The sequence below is a fragment of the Meleagris gallopavo genome, chromosome 1 (assembly GCF_000146605.3).
Source record: "Meleagris gallopavo isolate NT-WF06-2002-E0010 breed Aviagen turkey brand Nicholas breeding stock chromosome 1, Turkey_5.1, whole genome shotgun sequence".
NCBI lineage: Eukaryota > Metazoa > Chordata > Aves > Galliformes > Phasianidae > Meleagris > Meleagris gallopavo.
In genome coordinates, this window is record NC_015011.2 from 2,771,894 (window position 1) to 2,780,043 (window position 8,150).

Genomic DNA, 8,150 nt, shown 5'->3' on the forward strand with positions numbered 1-8,150 from the left:
AAAGGAAGAAACCAAAGGTTTTGACAAACAAAGTGCCACGAAAGATAAATATGGACCCTATTGTCATGCCTTGTACTCACAGCTGGAAGGTAGGAGTCTAAGGACAAATAGCTGGCTTGGAGAGAAGTGGTTATGAGTGATGGGCTATACTGCCTGGACACGTGCATACAAAAGGAAAAAGAAGCTGTTAAAAAAGAAAGAAAAAAAGAAAGAGAAAAAAAAATAATCAAAGTGAACTGGCATAATCCTGCACTGTTACTGAAGTCAGAGGAACACCACAGGGGAAATCTGAGACTCACCTTGCTTCTTTTTGATGTTTTCAGGGCTGTGTTTTTGTTTTATTATGGTTGTTTTCCACTGTTGCTGGTTTATTTCTTCTTGCTGGTACAGAGTTTTTCAGCTGTAAAAAAAATATACGTATATTTCAAGAAAAACTTGAACACCTCAGAGACACTGAGAATGATACGCTTAGGGGAAATGGGAAGCGCCATGAGATTGGCGTCTTGATCCCTCCAGAGTTCCCAGTTAGGCATTTCCTTTTTCTCTCAACTCTCTTCTCTCTCCTACCACAGGATTTGAAAGAAGATTTTGTATTTCGATTCTTTCATCTCCTCCTCCTTTTCGTTTTCCTTTTTCATTTTCTTTTTTAACTTTGGTGCTTAAGATGGATTTGGTTTTCACTTGAAAAAATGGTCCAGAATTGTGGTGTAAATGTGTGGGCTTTGTCCTCTGTCCCATTTGGTGTCCTCCTCCTTTCCATCCACTGTTCCAGCATCTACCACGGTCTATGAGAGGTCTCGGCATCTTTCTTCTCAGCCTCATCTGTTGAGCTAATTATTTTTCTAAATGCATGTAAAATACAATTAAAAACAAAGACACAAGCAGAAGAATGAGCCCTACTATGACATGGATGGGTTCTTTTTCTCTTCCTTTGCCTTGTTACCCCCCAACTCCTCACTTTACCACAAGCTTGACCAAAAGTGTGCCATGTGAGTTGTATTTCATGCTGGTTTTCAAGCCTCACAGTAAGAACAGGAGACAAAACTCCCAGAAGTTGACAGGTTACTGGTATACCAGATAATAGACTGATGTTTCGATTTTTTCCCAAACACTGCAATCAACACAATGAATATTGGCACTTTCAGTACCATCAGAAATATGGAAAGAGAATATGAGTGAAGACTCCTTGTGGTCCTTCTCAAAGAGCAGAGTTTTTTCCATTGCAGAGTTTTGCTTTGAGAATTTGTGTTTAGGTTTGAGGAACCACTCTGCAACATACCGTATCCTCTTTGTGAGTGCATTCACCTATCAATGTCACAGCGAGCTGAGGCAGAATCCATCACGTCAAGTCCTTTTGCAGCTTGAGCCATCAAGCTGGAGTTGTGGGAAGAGTTATCTAGAAGGTGTTAGAGATTGGTAGCGCTTGAGCAAACAGCACGTGAGAACTAGGAAAAAGGAGAAATGTAGACTCTCAAGGGCATTTTCATCTCCTAACACACATCAGTCCTTCTCTTCCCACACTTCACTCTGTCCTGAAGATATTTGAAGATTTGGTCCAGCACGGCATACACCAGCCTTGCTCCATTGGGCTTAAGCCACTTTTCAACATCTTAACCCCTGCACTTGTCTTGCCATACCTCTCAGCACTAGAGAACATAAAAAGTAGTTTCAGCATGAAGAGGATTTACTAGCAGAATTCAGATTGGTGTTTGTTTTAATTGAAATGTGTTTACTGAAGTTTCTAGATCTTGTGCATTACAGGGAAAAAGACAAGATAATATTGTTTTTATTATTTATAATTATGCTATTGAAAACTGATAGATAAAGTTATAGGAATCCATGGCCACTCTCACTGTTGAGTAAATCAACCTAAGTAGTACATAGAATCATAGAATTATAGAATGGTTTAGGTTGGAAGGGACCTTTCAGATCATCTAGCTCCAACCCCCCCTGCTATCGACAGGGACACCTCCCACTAGACTAGGTTGCTCACAGCCCCATTCAGCCTGGCCTTGAATGCTTCCAGGGAGGGGATATTCACAACCTCACTGGGCAATATTTGGTAAATGCTGGGATACCTATTCTATAACAACCTAAGAAAAAGCAGATAATGCCAAGAGCAAAGTTGTTTTAAAGTAAGCCACAACACAAAATGCAGTTCTGTATTTTCATATGGAATATGAAGAGTTTTGAGAAGAAATACCACTGTGTGGAATATTCATCCAAAGGAAGTCTAAAAACCCTAAGGGACTGAGTTCTAGGGCTTCTCTTAGTGGGACATACAGTTGTGTCTCCACAAAGGACCCTTGAGTCCTTTAACATACAAAAAAAAACAAACAAAACCTGGGCTGCTGGAGACGATCAGAGCTCTTCTGTCACATCACCAAGGCATCAGTAATACAAGTCATGGTTCACCCTTCCCAGTAGCCAGAAAAAGCTCATGAAGCAGATGTATCTGATAGCCTGGATAAGTAGGTTCATGCTGTAAAGGGAATGACAAAGAGGAAGAAAACTGGTCCTGTTTCTCAAACTCGTGGGGCAGGCTCTAGTATGTAAGAGGTTTGTTCCATCATAGCAACTTACTGTTCTCTGGGTGAGCAGTGGCCATTGCTAATAGGGGAAGATGCCATGACCAGATAAGCATTTACCTGTAACCTCATCAATCCTTGATAGTCCTTTCTTCTCCTTGGTTTAGCATGTAGCTGAAGGAGCTGGATAGAGGGCTCTGTTTAAAAATGTGCATGTTGGCCCCACTAGGTTTCTTTTGATTTTTGGTAACTCACCAGAAACTGCACTCAGGAGACCCAGTTTATATATCTTCCACCCATGAATGAGGAAATCAGTACAAAAATCCATCACTTGAATAATTGCTGTTGTCTAAATGCCTGTAAGCCCTCCTCTCCTGGAAGAGAAGGAATCCCTGGGGTGACTATGAAGCCCAGGAATGGATTTGATTATTTTGATTATTTACACAGCAAATTGTGTTTCTTTGTTGGCACAGACCTCACCATGACAGCTGTTGGGTAAAGAGGTACTGGCATAACCTCAGTGATTCCAGAGCAGTTTGGTCTGTGTTATCTGATGAGTAGTAATATATTGTCCTTTGGGGCAGATGGAGATCTTGGACTGCCCTAGTTCTTGCCATCCAAGTTTGGTTTGCTGTGGAGCAGACAGCTGAAAGTCAAGAGATGCTCCACGTCATGGTGTGAACCTCAGCCTCCTGGCCATTCACTGCTTGAGTTTTCTTGCTTTGCATCCAGCTTTGTCTCCATTTCAGAGTATAGTTGAGTCCATAATGTTCTGCAGTTGTCCCTTATGTCTGCCACTGTGCAACATTCCTTCCCCTCTGTTGTCCTATGGAGGATAAGTTATGCAGAGAATGCTTTGAAAACAGAGCTGGTCAATCACGATTGGTTTGGGACTTCTCAGTTCTCTGCTCTGTTAGAGAAGCACCCAAGGACACAGTGGCTTATGGCTATTAATTAACATGCAAAAGAATGACAAAAGAATAAAAAAAAAAAGGATTACACTTGGGAAGAATAAAGCCACTACAAAACAAACAAACAAACAAACAAACCCAACAAAGCAGAGAGGATATAAAGCTCCGTAGTCCAACCAATTTGTTACATGCATGATTTCTGTTGTCACTGTCATTGTTTGTTCATTTTTTGTTTGTTAATCTTCTGTTCTAAAAGTGGAGAGTTTACCTCAAGAATTTCTTTCTGCTTGGAACCAGATCACCTCAAAGACACCTGCAGCAAAGAGAAGCATGCAGGGAAGCTCAGCACAGTCAGCCTGCTTATGGAAAATGGGAGGGAACAGGACATTTAGGCTCTTTCAACATCCCCTTCTCTTGCTGGTGTGGTTTGAATCTGAGGGCAGTATTTCTGAGCAGGAGAAGATGCATTTCACTTTCAGGACTGGAACACAAGAGCCAGTCAGAGAAACCAAGGCACACGTCTGAGCTTGACATTCTTTCTTAAATATCTTAAAGAAACTTGGTGTTACTTAAAATTTCTTCACTGCTCTTTCCCCATTTCCTGGAGAAGATCCACTTTCCAGCCCAGGGTGGGGTAAGGAAGCAGAGATTAGGTGCTAGCTAAATGCTCACAGCATTTTCCCCAAGATGAGAGGCAACTGGATTATTTAATGCCACAAGACAGGCCCTTCCTAGTGTCTGACCCTGTGTCTTGGATGTACACACAAGTCCAGAAGTCTCATTCTCTGTTTTTGCTAAGGCTTCCACCTTAAGTACAAAATCAATGTAAAGACATATCCTTTCACTACAGTGTTACTAACAGCCTCAAAGAGATGTCAAGACAGCATTAGAAAGGAGGTTGGGATCCCTTTTTTTTTAGGTTGTTGTTGTTGTTGGTTTGATTTTCTTTTGGATTGATCCTAGTTAAAAAATAAAATCTATACTATTTAAATTGGAATCCCATTGTTACTTGGTAAAGGCAAAGCTTCTGTACCTTTGTTATAATTAATTGTATACCTGTGTATGTAAATATAAGGCATTCCTATTTTGCAGTCCAGAACAAAAACAAAAAATAAAATAAAAAAAAACAAAACAAGAAAAAAAAAAGGAAAAAAAAACCTAAATTTGTAATATAGAATAAAGTTTATTAAAAAAAAAAAATAAAGAAATAAAAAGTGTGCTGGGCTGTGATTGCTGCTTCCTGCTGCTGAATGGAGCCAGAGGGAGGAAATTGAAGCAAAAGGAAACTACAGAGACTGGAGAGGTGGCAAGTGATTAAAGTAAGTCCATTTCATATCTATTCCATAGGAGCCTTCCCGAAGTTCAGATTTTCTTACCATCCACAGTGCATGCTTCCTCAGTGCTCCGAAGAGTCATGACTTGGTGGTATTTTGCTGTGCTGATGAATAGTGGTGGGGGTTGAATTCCCACCTGAGCAGCCCCCAGCTACATTTACAGGGAGAACAAAGGCTCAGGGACTGGAATGCTTATGACAATAAATCACTGTGAAAAGTTTTCTTCCCCCAGTAATTCCTCCTGCTGTCCCTTTCTCCTTCTTTGCCTCCCTGCCTTCCTTCCTATGAACCTCTTTTCTTCATTTGAACCTCACTTCTTCCTTTGCTTCCTTATTTTCTTTCCTCTCTCTCTCTCCTTGTTCACACAAGAACTCATGCATTGGGTTGTTTGAAAAAAAATATAGTGCAGTCCAGACAAGTTACTCCTTTCCATCTGCTTTTTGAGTGTCTTCAGGTGGGTATTTTGAAGACAGATGACAAGTTGTCGAGGTAAATGATGCCAGTAAAGGAACCAAATTCTGTGGCCTTGAAAGTCTTTGATGGGAACCAGCCTCTGACTCCTTTGCCATTACAGCAGAGTTGCAGTCATCACAAACTGGGTTTCACGCTTGCAAGAGCTGTAGGCAAGTTCAGGTTGTCAAACAAACAGTCCAGTGCACTTGTTTCTTTTCTTCAGCATGTCATGCTAGATCTGAGACAAGCTGATTGCAGCACTCATAGTTGGCCATAGAAATAGAATCATAGAATTATTAAGGCTGGAGAAAGCCACTAAGATCATCTAGTCCAACCATCGACCCATCACCACCATGCCCACTAAATAGGGAGAAATCATAATTCCTCACTTGTTCTCTGTCTACCCTGGCTGGAGGCAGAGGATGCATCCCTCTCCAAGGACCAGTTGCCTCCATGGGCAGATCTGCAGCTTTTTCATCACCAGGCATGACTTCAGAGGGGCCCTGCTCAGCATTCTTGTTCAGAGCTGAAGAAATTCTCCAGGCAGCGAGAAATGCAGCCTTTCTCCCCTCTTGCCTCGTACTCCTGCTCTCCTCACAGAAAATACAGAGCAGTGAAGAACAAGTGATGGACACTTGGAAAGGCAACTTAGCCTAAGGAAAGAAATTAAAATCTGTTTTCCCTTTCCTACAGCTATCCATAAACACCATGCTCCCCTTGTCTTACGGTTATTATCTTGCGATGCTTTCTTTTGAATGGCTGTTGCAAAGAAGTAAATCTGTAATGAAGAAAGGTTATGTTCCCTGGGACTGATGACTAACTTGGCTGCATTTGCACTGCTTTGACATGGTTTAATACATCATCATCATGTGTCCTGATAGACAGAGAAACTGACCTGAGATACTTCCATTGACAGCAAAATGGAGATGAAAGATTCATATTTGATTTTCTCTGACCATACTCTTGAAAAGACAAACAAATGTATGCAAAGCCAGGTCCCTTTGGAGCAGCAAGGGAGATGTGATGGTGGAGAGTTCCTAAACTGCCACTGTATAAAATTTAACACATGTATGGCAGTGACACGTGATAAAGGAACTGCCCTTCTGCTCACACTTTGTCCCACGTTCCCCAGCACACACAGTGCTGCTGTTAGCCACCAACCTCCCCTGGCCAGAAAGCAGGGATACAGCTCTTATCTTCAGTATCATTCTGAGCACATGGGATCAATATTTTTGCCAACCTCCTCTACCTTCATCTGTCTTCATAGAACCATTTGAGCTGGAAGGGACCCTAAAAGTTCATCTAGTCCAACTTCCCCGCAATGAACAGGGTACCTTCAGCTAGACCAGGTTGCTCAGATCCCTGTCCAGCCTGACCTTGCACGCCCCCAGGGATGGGACATCCACATCTCTGGGTAACATGTCCCAGGGAATTTCTCATTGCTCCCCTTCTCCTCATCACGTACCACTGTTCTATGCTGCACTCAACAGAGTGGAGAACGGGGTTGTTATTGCATGCCCAGAATTGAGATTCCTGTTGTGTTTCAAATAGCTAAGCCTGTGCCACTCACTGAGCAACGAGACATCTGGGAGGTTTTATGAGATTTGCAAGCCATTGAGCCAATATAATGCTTGTGCAAGAACCTTTCTGCTGAACTTGGGTCTGCATGTCTCAACTCAAAAGAGAGCATAGAAGGAAGAAAGCAAGCTTCCAAAAGAGAAGGGAGGCAGAGGACAGCTTTTGCAATAGATTTCAGACTGATACCAAGAAGCAGACGTTGTGATACCAGTAGAAGAGTAACACATGCATGCCAATGGACTGAACACATATAGCCATAAAAATAACACACCTCTGTCCAGACACTCCTTGGGACACAGTGAAGAAAATGTCCTTATCACCCAAAGGGATACTGACATCATTCTGCTTGTATGTCCAAGAAGCTGGTCAGCCAGTCAGGGTAGCAGTGAGCTGCTAGAAACTTTCACGTGCGGAGAAGACCTTCAGATTTCAGCTGTTCTGAATTATTAGTACACTTGGGAAAAAGAACAACTCTTGGACACTTATAAAGAAAAGTTATGAAGGTGCTCCTGCTCCCACCCCTTAAACTTTAGTTTAAGTTTTTAAAACTTAAACTAAAATGTCTCATAAAAGCTTCCTCTAGGCTAGCAGACTGCCTGAGGGAAGTGTTAGGCTGAGTGTCTGCCAGGCTTTGTAATAAACACGAGTATCCCAGTTGAAATAACAGCTTCCATGCTGGCGAGACAGGACAGGAAAAGGAAGAGGTGGGGAGGAAACTGAGGAATGGAGAGGTGAAATGAGTTGCCCACAATCATTCAGCAGCGCTCAGAGTCTCTTCAGTTTGTTTTTTGCTGAGCAGTGGTCAAGTCAGACACCTTTTTCTGCAATTGGACACATTACAGTATTACATTCTTCTGAGAATCCAACCCACAGGGCAGGGTGTGGTCAGGACCTAAACTGTGAACAAGTAGATAAATCTCATACGTGGACCACAGCTTCCTCTTGTCTTCTGTGCCAAGAGGAGGAAAAAAACCCTCTACATCAGCTATTCCCACAAAAACACCATTCCAAGCAATAAATGGGGCTGCAATTACTTAGCACAGCCAAACAGATTCCAGGCTTGTGGTAACTGCCTGTTGTCAGCTATAAGCTCAAAATGCATGCAAGAGGATTATGTGTGTGGGCTGGCTGAGTGGAGAATTTATCCTCAACAAGAGTTGCAAGAGCAGGAATGAGAGGGAAAACCTCTGGCATGGATGTGGTAGCAGGACCAGACAGCCACATCTCTCAGTTTTGACTTCTGAAATGTCTCTGTTCAACTCTCGCATGGGCTAAGCTGGAGGTTCAAGGACAACAAGTTATAGAACCATAGAATCATTTGATCTGGTCCAACTCCATTGTAATGA